This window comes from Rhinolophus sinicus, linkage group LG01, assembly GCF_036562045.2.
Source record: "Rhinolophus sinicus isolate RSC01 linkage group LG01, ASM3656204v1, whole genome shotgun sequence".
Classification (NCBI taxonomy): domain Eukaryota; kingdom Metazoa; phylum Chordata; class Mammalia; order Chiroptera; family Rhinolophidae; genus Rhinolophus; species Rhinolophus sinicus.
In genome coordinates this window covers 21862400-21882331 of record NC_133751.1, presented here as the reverse complement: position 1 = coordinate 21882331, position 19932 = coordinate 21862400, and the positions used below count along the sequence as shown (strand labels likewise).

The 19932-nt window shown below is 37.2% G+C and overlaps 1 pseudogene; it reads left to right on the top strand.

Annotated features, from left to right (window-relative positions):
- Nucleotides 1-17816: 17816 nt before the first annotated feature.
- On the top strand, nt 17817-18731 carry LOC109447495 (oxaloacetate tautomerase FAHD1, mitochondrial; annotated as a pseudogene).
- Nucleotides 18732-19932: the final 1201 nt, after the last annotated feature.

Genomic DNA, 19932 nt, shown 5'->3' with positions numbered 1-19932 from the left:
ATACAGACCCCAATCTCTATTAAGTTCAGCTTGGCTATAGCTGCACTAGACTTTAACCGTTAAAAATTTCACAAAACTTCATCCAGTTTTATATACGACACAAATTTTCCATTGCTCAAAATTTGCCTTGCAAAACTCTTGCAACTTGAAACAACAGACGAAATGCCTTGTATTCCCATTATTTTAATGTTGTGGAGTAAGTCTAGAGCTAAGTCAGAAAGAGTCTGAATACTGCATCAGACTGAGGGGAGTAAGCGAAGGGGAGTAAGCTACCTATAGCAGGGCCAGGGCCAGTAGATGACCAGGATGCAATGAAGCAGAAATTCAGAGGTCTACGGTAGCAGAGAACTGAAGGCCTGAGAGTATCATGCTCCTTGTCCCTTTCATACCCTAGTAATGTATCCATTCACATGTGTGGAACGCAGTAGCAGGAAATCCAGGAGTACAGACAGAGACAGACATTGACAATGATTGGAAGTCAGGTGAGCAGCAGTCATTGCCAGATATTGTTCCATGTTAAGCAGGACCAGCCACCATTCTATAAGGAAAGCTGGGAAGGATTGGCCTGGGGCAGAGATCCAAAAAATCTAAGCAAGTTCCCAGCTAATAGATCCAACAGCAATTTGGGTAGGGCCTTCACAGTAGAGGCAGCCATGGGAATTACTGAATTAACTCCAACAGGATATTTATATTAAAGATTCTTTTAAAAGGCCAAGGCTCACTTACGTCAAGAGTCTTCCATTTGAGAAGATAATGTGTGCCTCCCAGATCTGACTTCCATCGCCCACTCATACCCCCAGCTCCTGGGAGTGTTGACTGCTGACAGCTTGCAGATGAGTCCCTCTCTAGGAATTGCCTTGGCCAAAGGAAGCCAATTAGCCCTATGTCACGCCCCCTCCTCAGGGGCAGCCTGCAACCAATGAATGATGCAGTGGTATAAAGGCCTAGTCCCTTTGACTCAATTATAAATCTTCTGAAGGATCATAATTCCAGATCTCCCCAGGAGAGCTGAGATGTCTGCTGCAGCTGCATCCCACTTCAACTTTTCCCTCTCCTAACCCGTTACCTCCACACCTCTGTAGTATTTTGAAAGCACTCCTGTGAATTATCACTCTGAAGATGTTGACTACAGCATATTCATGCATTTTTCCCTTCCTTTTTTCCTTCCTACCTTCCTTTCTTCCTTTTAATTAGACAAATCCACAAAGGATTTGAGGCAGCTGCAGTGTGTCATATAGGAAAATATCATTAGTTAGCCATATCTTTCTTCCTTCTTATAGCAAACAGTGTTCACTTTAATAACTTATAGTTTTATTCTGAAGAAACAATATAAATTTTATTTAGTTTTGAAGATTCGAAATACTTTTATCTATAATCGACATGTTCTATGGCAGCTGGACTCAAATGTTAGCTTAAAAACTTTCTGTTAGCTCAACAGATCAACCTCATTCCTAAGGAAGATTTGAATTTTCTATGAGAATGTAACTTCTCCATTTTATATCGAGATATACTGGTCTCTTAAGATTTCAAATTCACCAAACTTTCTCAAATGAATTCTAAAGGGTAAAAATTGGATCATTTCAACAAATCAATTATTATTTCTAGATATATTTATAGAAGAGATAGATGGGTGGGTAGATAAATAGATGATAGACATACACATACGTGAGAGGAAAAAATGGTCAATCATAAAAGCAACTATGCAAATTCAGACTCCCAGATAATAGATGAGTCCTTTATAAAATAATCTGATATAGCTATTTATGGTTAAAAAACATGGATGTTAATAGCACAAAGAAAGATTTATGAATGAAATAAGCACAGTTAAAATTATTCTGACACCTTTGACTATAATTCTTGTTATTATAAAAACAATGTAATTGAACACAACTTTGAACTAGACATTTCATAGCTTGCCATTCATCTACCAAAATAAATTAGTTAATGACTGTTTATAGGGGAATATGACAGAAGAAAGAAGTTTATTATCACTGCAGTTATAATTCATGTTTATTATAAAATAGACTGTCTATATAGACAAAACAATGTGTATGGTTGAGTAATTGTCTAATGAACTACTCGTATATCAATGCAGGTAAAGTATTAGGTTTTTAAGATTTCCCTTAAACCTCATGCCATTCACTAAAGGCAGTTTTACCTGAATTATCTCAGTAATCAGTTTTTTTATGATTAAATTAAGGTCAATACAACATACTACCAAAATTAACAATTCAATTCAGCTAGTATTAAAGAAAAAAATTGTCAACTAGGTTGTTTGGAAGTATGATCAATAATTTTCAGTGATTTTGCTAACATTTCTGACCTTTATTTGTCAGTCCATGTATTTTTTTATCAATAGCTATCAATAGTTGACCCAAACACGTAAGAGAAGTGCTACTTTTCTCTGATCAGCAAAATATGTAAAAATTGTGGCGACAAATATAAGTCTGTGTGTAGAGATACATCCTGAATATACCAAATAGTACACATATTTGCCTTTTTTTAGGTTTTTTTATTAGAGAGAAAATTTAATGTAGTTTATAGCACACAACTAAAGTCAAGAGGTATGGGTTCTATTTTTAAGCACAGAAGAATTATAAGAGATTTAGACCTGTGTTAAATCCGTGCTGGGTAACTTACTTGCATATGTTATTAAACAGGCTTTTAAACTGTCTGAAAATCTATTGTTTCCTCTGTACAATAGAAAAATTACCATCTACCTTGAAGTGTTGTGAAAATGTGGGAGACCATGTACAAAATGACTAAGACAATACCATGTGCATAGTTTGCACTCTCTATACTGATTTCCTTCGTCCCCCGCCTCCACCCCCACCCAGCACCAGTCCTGTTATTCATGTACCAGGAGGTTTTATGTAAGTCACTCTAAGTCTGTTTACTTTCTGTAAAAACACAGAGCTAAACTAGTGTAACAATTCACAACCCCAATGTCAAGACACACTGTTAGGTCATGGGCAACTGAGCAATATGTCACAAGTAGTTCAACGTAATATTAGTAATAGTTCAATTACCAAGATTTACAGGTAATTTTCTTTTTAAAATGTAGAGTTTCTCCAAGGTAATCCCCATTCATGTCCAGTATTTTCACAGTAAGCATCTTCATAGTAAATATCTTTGCTGCTAATATTGTCATAAATCAATTTTGCCATAAAAGATAAAATAGCTGGTTGACAGTTCGGTTTACATTTGGCAGACTTAATGTATTTCATCTAGTTGTCAGGTTGGTTCCATTTCTCCATTGATGAAATTCTCATAATACTGCCATTTGTATATTATATAAATTTTACCCCTCAAAATGGTCTATACAGTAATGAGTAGATGTGGTGGTCTTAAAACAATGATGATAACAACTGCATTTTACAAAGCTATGTGTAAAGCCAGATTGCATACTGTACTAGAAAAGACAATTTATCAGTGTGAATATCCTTTGGTAAACACAGGGATCCCTCTTGCCAGTCAAAACAAAAAATCTACCAAGCTGTAGCAAATATTAAAAAAAGAGGCAACTGCTAATTCATAACAGTCCATAAGAGCATTAATTATCAATTCTTTAGTTTGAAACTGATACCTCTCTTAATGAAGGAAGAAACTGTAGAGAAAAAGAAAAAGTGCAATGCTGAATGAGATGAATCAACATGCAAAAAAATAAAAGAACAAAAGACTTCAAAGACAATGTATTTTCATTTATCACAATAAAGTCTTTTAAACGTTGTTAATTTTAATTTTTCAGGTTAATATGTCCTTTTTAATGTCCCTCTTTTATTTTTCATTATTTTATCTTTTATAGAAAAATTGACTTATAGTCAATTAGCTGTGTTACAAAAATGCTTGCAGCAAATGTTTACAGCAAAAATGCTAACAACAAAACTACTTAGAACTATCCTACTATAACATCAAAATCAGTAACTGGCACATCCATTTGCTTTTAAGGTGGAGTAAATGAAGTAAAGCTTCAGAGAACAAAGATGGAATTGCTCATAACACACAGGCTACTTTAGCTCATGCAGTAGTCTCTATGTACCCTTAATAGTCATAGTTTGGTGATTATGAATTATTATAATTCTCATAAATTATACTTTTAGTCATTGAAAATTTCTTAGTGATTTTATCTATGGGTATGTTTTTAAAAGGAAAAAGATAAAAATAGTTGGGTGTTTTTTTTTTTTAAGTCTGTAGTGCTATATGTTTTACTTCCCTGCAAAAACACACTTTGGCATTTCTCAATTCAGAGTACGCTGCTGAGTATAGTTTCTGAAGTATGAACATAATCATCCTTGAGGTTTGTTCCAATGGTGAAAATGTTGGGGATCAGTGGATACATCATCTCTGAGGGTGTTTTCAGCTGCAAACTTTTGTGATTCTATAACATCCCAAATATTTTTGGCAAGTAAATGCCCTTTGGTAAAAGAAACACTTTCAGAAACTCTTGAGGAAATTTTGTAATAATTGTAAACATTACAAAGTATTACAGCGTAATTTGTGTGTATTAAAGGAGAGATTAAACACAACAGAATTATTTTTTAGTTCAAATGACAAAACCCACTTTAGAAAAAGACACGTTTAAAGCATAGTGTTACTCTATCAGAGGAAGAATTGGTGGTTCATAAACAAAAGGATCACTGAGGCATTTGACTTGGTTTTACAGTACCTCTGATTATCGGCCCATTCACAACTCTTTAATATCTTATATTTCTTCTAATATGAAAAGTATAGAGGTCCTGCTAAAATAAGGCAATAGTTTAATTCCATGCCAACCTACTTGAAATGTCAACCCAATAATATAATATAATATAATAGTATACACCTTGGGAGTAAAACATGACTATTTTATCTTTTTGAAATATACACTGTATTAATTTTCTAGGGTTGTATAATAAATACAACAAACTGGTTTAAAACAACAGAAATTTATTCTCTTATAAGTTTGGAGGCCAGCAGTTAGAAATCAAGGTGTTAGCTGGTTGGCTCCTTCTGGAGGCTCTGAGGGACAATCTGTTTCATATCTGTCTCCTAGCTTTGGGAACTGTCAGCGTCCTCGACATTCCTTAGCTTGTAGATACATTACTCCAATCTCTGCATCCGTCTTCACATCCCCTCTGTGTTCTCCTGTGTGTCTCTGCATGTCTCAAATCTTCTTCTAATTTCTCTTATCAGGACTACTCATTGGATGTAGGACTCACTCTAAATCCATAAAAATCTCATCCTAAGCTCCTTAATTTAATTTTATCTGCAAAGACCCTATTTCCAAATAAAATCCTACTCAGAGATACCAGGGGTTAGGACATAGACATATCTCTTTGAAGAACACGATTCAACCACTGTAGTCTGCCCCCTGCCCCCCTAAAATTCATGTCAGTCCCATACGCAATACATCAACTCCATTCCCAGCATCCACCAAAGTCTTACCCATTACAGCACCAACTCATAATCCAAACTCTCATCTACAGATCATCAGCTGAAAAAAGTTCCAAATCTCACCTCTAAATTATCTAAATCAGAAATGGGTGAGACTCTCTATATGACCTACCCTAGGCCAAAATTTTCCTCCATCTGTGGATCAGTAAAACTAGAAAACAACTTATTGTCTTCCAAAATATAATAGTAAGATACACATAGGATAGACATTCCCATTCCAAAAGGGAGAAAATGAAACTATAAAATGATCACTGACCCCAAGCAAGTTTGAAACCCAACAGAGAAAATCCCATTCGGTCTCAAGGCCTGAGAAAATCCACTGTAGCTCAAAGCTCAGCCCTCTGGACCCATAGACATTCCATCAGCCCCTGCCTCTGTGTCTGTAGAGATTCTGTCAACCCCTCTGTCCACTGCAGCACTGCCCTTGGAGTCATTTTTCCTTTTTCTTTGATAGCAGTATATATTTGCATCCAAGTAACTTTATCAGCCCGTCTCCTGTTTATAGGACTTTGGGAGTCCAACATTCTTTCGTTTTATCCAACCTTCATCCCTTTCAGTCCAAGCTGGTACCATTTGTGCTGGTACAAATATCTTGTCGGTCTCCGGTGTAATTCATGGGGACCTACACAATGAACAAGAAGGTTTTCAACAGAACCTTCCTGGATAACTCCATTTCTATTCCTGGCTTCTGCTAAAATGGCTGATTGGCTCCATGAGTCACATACCTAATCTCTTCAGAAAAAGGCTGTCCAGCCACCCTCTTCGCCCTGTGTCCAGGACATGCTTTCTAACAGTGAACATCCTAACTTTAGCATCCTTTGGGATGTGCATAAAGCAAGAGCCTTCAAAATCAAGTGCTTGTTGCTTTTTGCTTAAGAGTCCCTTCCTCAATTTAACTCTTTCCTCTTGAATTGTACTGTAAGCTGTACCTTCAAAAGTTTGCTTGGAAATCTCCTCAGCTAAATATCCAAGTTCATAGATTATAAGTTCTATTGTCCACCGAACAGTAGATCATAATTCAGCCAGTTTTCTGCCACTTTATAACAAGGATCACCTTTCCTCCAGTTTCCAATAACACTTCCTCATTTCCTTCTGAGATTTCACCAAAAATATTTTTAACATTCATATTTCTATCAACAGTCTCTTTGAGAAAATCTGGATTTTTTCCATTGCACACCTCAGAATTCTTCAGTATTTAATTCTAAAACCACTTCCACATTTTTATATATTTGTTACAGCAGACTCCATTCTCAGCACCAAAATATGTATTAAATAAGTTTCCACCAGAGAAACAGAACTCCACGTGCACACACACACACACACACACACACACACACACACACACTAAGACATTTATGTCAAAGAATTAACATCTACAATTGTGAGACCTGGCTGGGCAAGCCTGGGGTCTGGGGTCTGTAACACATGCCAGTAGGCTGGAAACTCTCAGGCAGGAGCTAAGACTATAGTCCACAGACAGAAATTTTTCCTCAGAGAAACCACAGTTTTGTTCTTAATGCCTTTCAACTGATTGGATGAGACCCATGCACATTATCAAGGATAATTTCCTTTACTTAAAGTCAACTTATTGTAGATATTAACTACATCTACAAAATACCTTCACAGCAACACCTAGATTAGTGTTTGAATGAATAAATGGTTACCATAGCCAAGCCAAGTTGACATATAAAGCTAACCATTATATGTATCCTATGTTATAAGATCATAGTAAAATGCTTACATTGATAAACTCATTTTTCAAGTTGTGAGATGGAAGCACATATAAAAAGAAAGAGAGAATCCATGAGTGAGTTTTGGGGAAGTGTGGTTTCCCAAGGCACTGGGGATGGTTTTTCTAGAATGTAAAAAGTTATAAAAATACATCTCAGGAATAGATTATTTTCACAGTTTATCAATGTGGATGTGCTCAGGTCCAACACAGCAGTGTAGGAAGACCCTGAACTGACCCCTTCCACAGACACACAGAATATACACACCTACATATAGAGCAATTCCTCCTAAAAAAAACAACTGAGGGCTGACTGAACAGCTTTTGCATAACAAACAAGGGAAGTACCACATAGAGAAGGGTAAGAGAGATGGAGACACAATAACTGCAGGGAGCCTACCCAATGGGGTGACCTGCAGTAGAAAGGGATATCATTAAGGGGCCCACACAGGCAGACTCACCTGTTCTGAGGCACAGCAATAAAACAATGATTTCAAGGGAACCTAGAATATATGGTAAAAAAAAAAAAAAATATATATATATATATATATATATATATATATATATATATATATATATATATATATTTATCTATCCCAAGGCACCTGCCAAACAGGTGGGGGAACTGCTAGAACTCTCCAGGATCTGTGGAAACTTTCTGGGATTGGAAGTACTGGTGAGCACCAGTGTTTATGTTCCTCCTTTACCTAGGTAATGCAAGTGGGAGCTCAGTCTAAGTATTCCAGCTGCACTGCAAACCCCCACAGAGAGCTCCAGGCCACTTTAGCCAGCACCCACTGCAGCCCCAGCCAGCTGGATCCCCCGAGATCCCCAGAGCTGCATGCCCTGGGCCAGCTGGCATACCAGTGAACCTCAGGTGCCACATGCACCCACTTCAGCTCCAACCATCCTGCCAAAACCACAAGGCACACACAGTCTACACAAACATGGCTCCTACACAAGGTCACTCATTCAAGATTGGGAGAGACAGCTGTTTCATCTAATTCACAGAAACAAACACATAAGGTCATACAAAATGAGAAGACAATGGAATATGTTTGAAATGAGAGAACAAGAAAAAACAAACAAAGAAAACAAAACAAAAACCCTTGTGAAATAGAGATAAGTAATTTGCCTGATAAAGAATTCAAAGTAATGGTCATAAGGATGCTCATCAAACTTGAGTGAATAGAAGAATTCAGTGAGAATTTCAACAAATAATTAGGAAATGTAATAAAGAACCAATCAGAGTGGAAGAATACAATAATTAAAATGAAAAATACACTAGAGGGAATCAACAACAGATTAGATACTACAGAAGAATGATCAATGACCTGAAAGGCAGAATAATCGAAATCAGACAGCAAAAAGAAAAAAAAAAATTTAAAAACAAGGATACTTTAAGTGACCTCTGGGATAACATAAAGTACACTAATATTGCATTATAGAAATTCAAGAAGGAGAAGAGAGAGAGAAAGGGGCAGATACTTATTTGAGGAAATAATTGCTGAAAACTTCCCTAACCTGGGAAAGGAAACACAGAGAGTTCCAAACAAAATAAATACAAAGTGACCCACATGAAGATATATTGTAATTAAAATGGTAAGAGATAAAGACAGAATCTTGAAGGCAGCAAAAAGAAAACAACTATTTGCATACAAGGAAACCCCATTAGGCTATCAGCTGATTTCTCAGCAGAAACTTTGCAGGCAAGAAGGAAGTGACAGTATATATTTAAAACGCTGGGAAAAGAAAAACAAAACAAAACAAAAAAAAAACCCTACAACATAGGATATCCTACCTGGCAAGGTTACTATTCAGAATTGAAGGAGAAAGAAAAAAATTTTGCAGACAAAGAATTCATCACCACTAAACTAGGATTACAAGAAATATTAAAGGGTCTTCTTTAAGCAGAAAAAAAAAAGGTCATAGCCAGAAATAAAATACATATGAAAGAAAACCATTTCACAGATAAAAGCAACTATACAGTAAAGGCAGTGGATTAGCCACTTACAAAGCTAGTATGAAGGTTAAAAGACAAAAGTAGCAAAATCATGTATAAATACAATAATTAGTTAAGGGGTACACAGGACAAAAAATTCTAAAATATGACATCAAAAACATAAAGTGTGGAGGGGGGAGTAAAAACAGCATTTTTAAAAATGTGCTCAAACCTAAATACCTATTAGCTTAAAGCAGACTGACATGCATATATGTCAATACATATGAATCTATGGTAACCACAAACCAAAAACCTACAAAAGGTACACAAAAAACAGAGAGAAATAAACCCAACCGTAACACTAAAGAAAACCAGCAAACCATAGGGAAGAAACCAAGAGAAGAAGAAAGCACAGAAGAACTCCAAAAACAACCAAATAACAATTTTAAAAATTGCAATAAGTACATACCTATCAATAAACTTTAAATATAAATGGACTAAATGCTTCAATCAAAATAGATGAAGTGGCTGATGAAAAGACACACAAAGACTGAAGTGAAGGGATGGAAAAAGATACTCCATGTAAATAGAAACAAAAAGAAAGCTGAGGTAGCAATATTCATATCAGACACAATAGACTTTAAAACAAAGACTGCAAAAAGACAAACAAAGGGATCACATAATGATAAGGGCATCAATCCAAGAAGAGAATATAACAGTCATAAATATTTACACACTCATTGAAGGAGCACCTAAATATATTAAGCAAATATTAAAAGACATAAAGGGAAAAATTGGCAGTCATACAATAATAGTAGGGGACTTTAATACCCCTCTTACATCAATGGATAGATCGTCCAGGAAAAAAAATCAATAAGGAAACATTGGCCTTGAATGACAGAGTAAACCAAATGGATTTAATAGATATTTCCAGAACATTTCATCCAAAAACTGCAGAATATACTTTATTTTCAAGTGCATGGAGCATAGAACTTTCTCCCGTATAAATCACGTAGGAGATCATAAGTCTCAATACATTCAAGAAGATTTAAATCCTATCAAGTATATTTTCTAACTACAAAGGTATGAAACTAGAAATCATGGAAACAAGAAACCTGGAGGAAAAAAACCATAAAGAGTTTCTCAGGGGAGAAATCTCAAATGAAAATGGGTTTCTAGATAGTATTTATACCAATGCAAAGTTCAGGAAAAATAAAAGAAGGAAGGAAGAGAGGGAAGGAGTGAAGAGGAAAAGAAGGAAAGAAGAATTGTCCTAGGAGTCATAATTTGAACGATTAGCTATCAAAAGACATTTTTGAAGCACAGAGGCATAATACGGGGAGAAAATATAGCAAAAATAATAGATTTATTCTTCCCTTGGAGAAAAATCTAGAGAAATTATTATATATTAAGAGTTTATCTTTTACAGTTGGCCCTTGAACAATATGGTTTGAACTGTGTGGATCCACTTATACATGGATTTTTTTCAATGAATTCCTGCAACTGGTTTCAATCCATGGTTACGAGTCTGCAGAAGCAGAGGGCTGAGTATGCATTGATCTGTGCCATTTTATATGGGGAACTTGAGCGTCTGTGGATTTTGGTACCCTCAGCAGGTCCTGGAACCACTCCCAACTGCACGGGAGGTCGGTGTCCCTAACCCCCATGTTGTTCAAGGGTCAACTGTACTAGAAACTACCGATGGGATTCAGGGCAGGCTGACCCAAAATCTGCCACTTTGACATATTCTTTATTTTGAATTAAAATTACTTGTAAAACAGCCACTGCAAGAGAACACTCGCCTTTCTTTGTTCCTTTGCAAGCAGGAAACAAATCTCCCATGTGAAGGTATTCTCCCCATGCCAGGAAGAGGGAGGACACCCTTTTCACTGAGATACGGAATTTGGGGCAGAAGAAACTGTATGAACAAACTTTGTTACTTATTAATTTGATACTCCAAGACCAAATCCCTTTGCTTTGTCAAATCTTCACAAATAATTCTTTGTGTATAAAGGTATATAAACATACTGCTTCAGTCACTTCTTAGTCCCATGTCTCTGAGGCCTCCATACAAAATTAAATTTGTTTGTTTTTCTCCTGTTAATCTGTCTAATGTTGATTTGATTACTAGACCAGCCAAAAGAACCAAGAGGGGTAGGATAAAAATTTCCTTTCCTCAACACTACTCTAACATTCAGATATCCAGACAAGAAGAAAAAAGTGGCATATTGCATGCAATCCATATAATAAATAAAATGTAAAATAGTTAAAAGCAAGATGGCAATGCATTACATAGAACCATAACATCAATGCATCATGCTAGACACTTGCTTCATAATAATCCAGAATGCAAAAACTGTTATTTCCATTTTACAGATAAGGAAACCAAAGCTCAGCTACATTAATTACTGCTTATAAAAGTCAAGATTAAAACATGTTTTTCTCGTAATCCACTTGATTCCACAGTCCATTCATTCTCTACTGCTCCCAATGGCCTCTCCTAAGAATGCTTACATTTATGGGAATGAACATCCAGTAAACCCAGAAGGAAACCTCTTCCTGATGCCCAGCTCAACACCAAATTGACTTTCTCATGGTCTAGTTGGCTCTTTTATTTTTCAACAAAATAATAACTTCACAGAATACACCCCCCCACATACACGAAAGGTTTATACACTAAAAAGTGAGTTTTGTTCCTAACCCAGACATGTCTCACCTCTCATAGATAACTATCATCATTTCTTATGTATCTTTTCAGAAATTTCCAGGCCTTCTATATCTTTTTAAAGACAAAAATGAGGAACCTATTTGACACCATGTTGTGTATCTTGTTTTTTCTTTCTTTTTCTTTCTCCTTTTTCCTAATAAATACAATATTTTTCCTCACTACATAAAGATCTGCCTCATTCATTTTAATGAGTAGTGTAGCTTAGTGGTTTATTTCATGTGTGTGCATTAATACATTTAACCAGTTCTCTTTCAATGGGTCTTTAGTTTTTTATTTCAGTTTTTGATATTCAAACAAAGCTGAGTGCAACTTTCACACACATGTGAGTTTTGGTTTCTTTTGCTCTGATTCTTCTCCAGCTTGGCTGTTCATACATGAGTCTTACACAGACTCATTTGCTGTCTACCACTCCAGAGCAGATCAGCAACTCCTTTGCAAAAGAAAAAGATCTCTAGAGAGAGTCTGCTTGCTTTTCTCTACAGAACTTTAAGAACAACAAGAGTAATCGTGTGTCTTGTGATTTAGATGTTGTGCTTATTGAAAACAGACTCTTTACAGGTTAACTTGCAACCCCACTCATCTATTGTTAACCAAAAAAAAAAAAAGAGGTTTATGCTGTAATAAAGAACAGAAAGCATTTATATGAGCAAAGCATTGCAATCTGGGAGTCACAGATTCAGGTAGTAATGGTAAATTGTGCTCAAAGAAAGGCAAGGTTTTATAAAGGCAAAAACCACAAGTGCAGTTTTCATTTAGGTCCTGCATGCAAATGAAGGACTCTGGCTAGGTTAGCAGGGATTGGTTAGTTAGGTTCAGCCCGCAAACCAAGAAGGCAAAATCTACAAGTACTGTTCTCATTCCTCTGGGAAAATGAAGGCTTCTGGCTGGTGAAATGGAATGGCTCCTTTCAAAGTGAAGAATGCAGATGATCTGGTTGCCATGGTAAGAAGGAAGTAAAGTCCAAGATGTGGTTTCATGGTTGGTTTTAAAAGTTCAAAAGTTCATGAGTGGGACAGGCACAAGGCAAACTTCTCTCCAGCCTCCTGGCTCCATTTTAGCTCCCTTGATGTAAATGAGTCTATCTTGGTACTTTCTAGTCACACTATACAGTGTTGTCACAAGTAACATGGCAAAGAGACTGAAAAGTGCTTACAAAGTTGAAAACAAAGCAGTCCTTTTTCATTATACTTCTTAAAATTTCACTTAGCTTTATTTGTTTATTTTCTTAGTAATTCCCTACCCTTTAAGCCATTTTTATTTGATAGGCAGAGACCGAATTTTCACTTTATTGAATGGATACTCAACAATACTAAACAATATCTTTCTTTTTTTGTTTTTTGGAACACTAAACATCTAATAAGATATCACCTGAACCTGCCTTCTAGTAACCCTGGGACACAATTAATTGTTATTGTGACACTATTATGTAACCTTTGCAAATACCTTTCATTTGGCTTTATAGCAGAGGGGGGTTGTATCATTTCATAAACTACTCAACTAAACTTCAATAAAAAGTTAATTCAGTGGTAGAATGAACTGGCTCAATAAGTTTTTGCTAATAGCAGAAGAAGAAGAAAGAATTAAAAGTATTGTGAGGGTCAGGATACCCCAAATGTTTCTGAATGACCATAACTTTTCATTTTTCAATAATCATATTGTTATACGGCAGATCACAACCTTATAAACTGCTGCTCCACAGAATAATGCTTACAGAATATTAATAGTTATAAGAACAAAACAGGTAAACATTTAGTGTGTATATGTGCGTTATGAGACTCAGAAAAAGTATATAGGATGCATTACTTCAATTTTCTTCGCTTAGCCCGCTAGTTAGCATTTCCTGGTATTCCAGAAAGACCAGTATTTAACCTTAATTATGAATAATTATAAAACAACTACTCCTTAAAAAAAATCCTTAAAAAAACTAAACCTATAATGAATTATCCCTAGCATCATTAGGAATCCTTTTTGAAATTTTACCAACCTTAAAGGATGTAACAAATGTTTCTAAACATGTATATCTCTTGAGAAAAAAAAATCAGTTTGACATGCTGATTTTCAAAACTTACTTCCTGCCTATATTTCCCAAACTTCTCTTTCCCACATTCCCAAATCCATAAATTTATTTATTGAGATTACAGCAAGAAGTTAGCTCTCCTGTTAAGCACTGAGTCCTCAAGTGTCACCCACCCCCTTTTCTAAGTTCCCAAGCTCTCTGGAACCCCACCACTTCATTGCATTGATTACACAGTTCTATGATTAGGCATTTATTTTTCTGCCTGTTTTACAAGATACAAGGAATCTGAAAATCAGAGACAAATTCTTAGTATTATTATTAGTGTTAGTATTAGTATTTAGAGGCATAGCATTCTAAATAAACACCCGGTACTCTGCAGCATCCAATAAATACTTGTTAAATATTAAATAAGTGAGCTAAATTATCAATAGAGCCTCCACGTTATTAATGTTTTTGTCAGTGATTTAAATCAGGGACTAAAGCACACCTGCAGAAAATTTTTAAATTGATTTTCGCCAGAAAAGCATTTTTGTTAAGTCAAGTTTTAGTGCCTTTAGGCAAAGCATGTACTCCTCTTTCCCGAGTCCCAACATCACTATTTTCTTGTATCTGGCACCGTCACACACTTTTTGTTACCTGACTGACCCTCACAGTAATTGAGTTTGCTGCTCCTGGACTACATATTACATGAGAAATGATATTCATTATGTTTGCAGGTATAAAATAAGTTGTGCACATAAATTGAAATAAGCTGTATTTTAATAGAAATAAAAGATTTGTACACATAGATAGGAAGAGAAATGAGAAAATTCTATTAGAAATGCTATAGTGTGATAGACTTTTAAAGCAATTTCTGTAATACTGTAGCTACAGTATCCATTAGAGTCTGTAAACCATCCCACATCATTAATGCCGATCTAGAACAGAACCAGAGGCTGCCATCCTTGGTCCCCAGGATGGCCACCAAGACCATTAGAGGTTAGAAGAGAAAGCCGGATCATAGAGATTATCCCAAGGAAGACTAGAGAACCACATCATGTGGCTGTTTCTAAAGATGGAATAGGATGAGCAGAAGCAATGTCACCATTCATTCTAGTCAGCAAGCCAGAGCTCTGAAAACAGGTGGGGAGGAAAATTTTTAAAAGGGAAACAAATTTTAGTTGTTGTGTTTTTTTTAAAAAAGAGCTGTAAAATAGAAAAATTCTGCTGGAGAGAAAATAAAGAAAAGGCACATTTTAGGCAACTCTTCTTTGATGAAATAAGCAAGAGGTTCTTTAAGCAAGGATAATCACCGCTAAGAGAGGATTTCCAATAGTCATCTGCCCAATTTAGAGAACATGTTCAGTTAAGCAAACTGTGAGTATTAGAGTTCTCCAGGAAAAGAACCAATGAGATATACACAGATCTATATAAGAGGATATTTATTATAAAATTTAACTATGGCACTTACAGAAACCCAAAAGTCCCTTGATCTACCATCTGCAAACAAGAGAACCTAGAAAGCATGTGTAATCTGGTCTGAAGCCAAAGACCTGGGGGAGTTAGGGGGACGAGGGGTCAGGGACTCCAATGTCCAAGACATAGCTCTCCCTATATCTTATAATCATTTTCATCTTAGGTAGATAATTTTTATCTCTTTCTATGACTCTTCTAATCAATGTTTCTGAATTGTTCTCAGTACAATATTTATTCCTACCCTATTTTTAGGAAGCCATCATCATCTACCTGCCCAGCAGCATAAATGCCACATTTCTCTTCTTTTCCAAAAATGGAAAAGAGAAAATCCTCAATATAATTCTCAACTCTCTTTCTTTAGGTATGTATAGCCTGTTTCAGACTCAAGTGTATCCATAACCTAAAGTATACACTTTTGCCCCACCTTTTAAGTTCTTCTTCTCATTGGCAAATAGATATAGATGAATTTGTGTAAGTTAAATGCCCATCTGATGATATTCCATTGTAATTACAGGATGAATTAATAATAGTACCTACAGTAAAAGCATGTAGAATGTGCTACAGATGCTGAGGAAAAAGCCACCAACTCTAGCAGGGGGTAAAATTGAGAAAAGCATCACCAAGGAGATAACATTTGGAGTAAAGAATGTATAAAAGACTAACAGTGAAGGATGGTGGTGGTAGATGGAGCATTCTGGCAAAAACGTAAGTGAAAAGAGACACAAAAATAATCCAATATATTCTGGGAAATTATGAAAAGTCTGAATCATTAAAGAAAACGATACTGGTGAACATATATAAAAAAGAAGGTTTGGAGGGGAAAAACTGGAACCAATGAAGACTGGTCCCAGACCATGTCTAGTTTCATATGCCTTTGGGAAGACATATAGTCCTATTATCAAAAGGTAACTAACAAGAGTAGTTAAGCACAGAATAATCTGATTTGGTTTTTTTGCTTGCTTCTTTTAGAAACATAACTGAAATAGCAATAAGGAGTATGGATTAGGAACAGGAAATAGAAATATGAAAAAAGAAAAACAGGTAATCCTTATACCCATTATAAGGAGGATTTTGCATAGTCCCAGATGGGAATAAAGAAAGGGTGACAAGAGTCAACACATGGAATTGACAATTTGGTTCACTGCAATAGGCTGTGGAGCTTAATAAAGCAGGTTTTGAAACCAGACTTCTAGGATTTGTATCTTGTTCCATCATTGCAGGACCAAGGGGAAATTAACCCCTCTAAGCCTCAGCTGCCCATCAGTTAAATAGTGTCTCCACATAAGATTGCATTTGACATAATGCATGTCAAGTTCTCGGCACCATTCTGACACAGGGTAAGAATTTACTAACTGTTAAGTATCATTACTGGCGATGGTAAAAAGAAGAGAGATAAAAGGAGGGAGAAATCAAGGACAATTCCCAGTCTTCCTACCTGAGCAATGAAGTACCTAGATACATTGGATTGCACCAATGGATGGGCTGAATTAACAGTCTCCCCTTTCTCTGGCTTCTTGTTGGATCCGGCTAGTGAGGAGCACCTACAGAAAAATCACAGGGAGGAAAGGGGGTCAGGGCACTCACTATCTCTTTCCTTGTGGGATTGTCACAAGCTGTCTGATCCACCAGAGACCTCCAAATGCTGCCTGACCATTCTACTGTTTCTAGCTCAAGTCCTGCACTGCCCTTTATGGCTACCCCATGCCTTATAAATAGTCCCTCTACTAAACTTTTCTGAAATTGCCCAATTTGATCGTGCCATCTCTGGTTCCTCCAAGACCCTGATGGATACAGTGAGACAGAAGTATCCTGGAATCAAGACCCCTGGGGAAAGTGGGAGTGATAAAAACACACTTGGATACATTGGGAGACAGATCTAAACATCTTGGAGCTGATTCTTCCCTGGGCCTAGACTGAGAAATCTTCAGCCAGTTAAAGAAATTCAACAGAGAGTATGGCACAATATATAGCATGAGTACTATAAAATAACAATTAGTGAGGGAGGTGTCTATGGAGGAGGGCCTCAGGGCATCCAAGGTGAGTGTGGCTCTGTAGGACAAGTGCAGAATGGGTGGGCTACAGAAGAAGCCAAGAATTTTGCAAGGGCCACCACCTACTTAGAGGCAGTAGTAAGGAAAGAAGTCATCAAGAGAACATACCTCAAAAACATAGTGGAACAATTCACACCTCAGTGGAGACCAGCTCAGGATACTTGATAGACCAGGTGGGCCAGTCTATGCTGCAAAAGGCAGAGACTGGTGCTAAGGACCAGGTGAGGTGGGCTGGACATCAGTGAGAGTGGAGAAGAGCCCTGGCCCAGATGCCCCTTCCCCCAGTACACTAGGATATAAAAGCTTCTTTCTGCAGCCAAATGCCCTTGTGAGAAGGACAAGGGGGAGAAGAAAATCCTTCAGAATGGGGACGAAACTTTGAAAGACTGAGAAGTTATGGGGAAAAAAATAAGACTAATATTTGAAACAGACTGATATATATGTTTAAAAGGCAAGAGATGATGATATCCACCCTCAGTGAACCTAAGAACAAAATGAAATATTATAGCGTCTGGTTCTTTCTCCGGGAACCAGACCACTGTCCTAAGGTTGGACGACCCAAAGCAGCCACAGGGGCAGCGACTCCCAGGAAGCCAAGCACTCAACTCCTGGGTTCCCTGCGAAGCTCAAACTGGAAAGGGCCTTCGCAGATGGGACAGTACTCAGAGGCAATCCGTCCCCTCTGGGCAGCTGTAGGCATCAGAGGACATGCCGGGCACAGTCCACATAATGCCAGGAGCAGCTAGTAAGAGCCAAGGTGGCCCCCCAGCGGCTGACCCAGTTCTACGAGTAGGGGAAGAATGTCGTCGGTGTGGGCAGAAACTACGCAACCGCAACGAGGAGATGGACAGCACAATGCCAAGCAAGCCTGTTTTCTTCCTAAAGTCATCCACCATCTATGCTCTGAGGGTTGCCCATCCTCTTGTCTGCCTGCAACTGACGTCATGATGGGCAAGAGCTGCTGCGCTGTCCCGTAGGCCATGGCCATGGACTACGTGGTCAGCTTTGCCCTGCGCCAGGACATGACGGCCGGAGATGTGCAGGATGAGAGCAAGAAGATAGGCCTACCCTGGACTCTGGCCAACAGTTTCATGGCCAAAGAGAAGAGTCCTGCCCTTCACAACCTGAAGCTCTGACTCAAGGTCAACGGTGAACTCAGGAAGGTAAGACATTCTCCGTGATGTTTTCCATCCCCCTCATCATCAGCTACATTTCTAAAATAATGACTTTGGAGAAGGAGAGGTCTACGAATGCCAAAGGGAGTTGGACCCGTTAAAGAAAACAATGAGATCCTGGCTGGCATGCCCAGAGTCGTCAATATGAGATTTAAGGTGAAAAGCACCCTAACTTCTAACATCTTTCAGGAAAGACAGTAACAAGACAGAGCAAGCAAAGATTATTGAATATGACAATCCTTTAATAAGACCTAATTTTTTAACGATTTGTTTCATTTAATGATTTGCTATGCCTCAACTCAAGGAAGATGGACCTTCCAAGGAAAACATGAGCTAGAAGAGCTGGGCCAGAAATGTTAACAAGAAAGAGTATTTTCTAGGAAACAGCCAGAATAAAGCACTCGTGATGCTTCCAAAAAGGAGATATTATCAAACCAAATGTTCAGAAAACCTAATTTACTTTCCTAAAACTAGACTGGGTAAGACTTGGCAGTGGGTCATTCTGGGATCAATAGTTTAAGACTTAAAATCTGCAAGTGAAGTTGAAAAGCATGTTTCAAATTAGTGTTTCCCAAATTTTTGTGATCATGATAATCACCTGAAGGTATTTGTAAAAATAATAACTTCCAAATCAGTGACCCATACCAGATTCATTTATCACCAGCACTCCAAGTGATTCTTCTCATGGAAATGGAGAAAAACACTATTCCATATTGTCAGTTGATATAAAATTTTATTTAATAAGTGAACAATTACTTAAGACCTCAGTCATTTACTTAGGGTGTGTACCCTAGCCAATAGAATCAGAAGTTGGGAGATAATTGTGAAATTATTGTTTTCCAAATAACTATGTTGTCTTTTGGGAGGAACTAAGATATTATATACATTGTATAAATGTATGAGTACATTTATACAATGGAGTATAAAATTACATTTCTGCTTTCCAGTTTGTGACTATTCAAACTGAACGCCACCATGTACATGTCTATAAGGTATCCTTACAGTAAAGGATAGCCCACTATGTCCAGGGACAGTTTGGGAAGTCACTGGTTTATAGGTCATGTAGTCACAGAAGTAGAAGAAGCAGCAAAGGCAGAAAATGGAGACTAACATAAAGTAGGGTGGAAAGGTAGAACCATGGGTAACACTCCTATTTAAAAGATAGAAAGGGAGAAATTACTTTAAGAAACAAAGAAAGAATAAGCAGAAAGATTGGAAGGTAATCCAGTGACCAGGGTGGCAGAAAATCTAGGAGAAGAAGAAATAATTCTAAAGAGAGAACAATCAAGTCTGCAAAATTCTTCAGAGGAAAAAAGACAGGATAAGCACAGAAAAAAATGGCCATTAGAGTATGTTTCCTAAAACAGAGAGAGAGAGAGAGAGAGAGAGAGAGAGAGAGAGA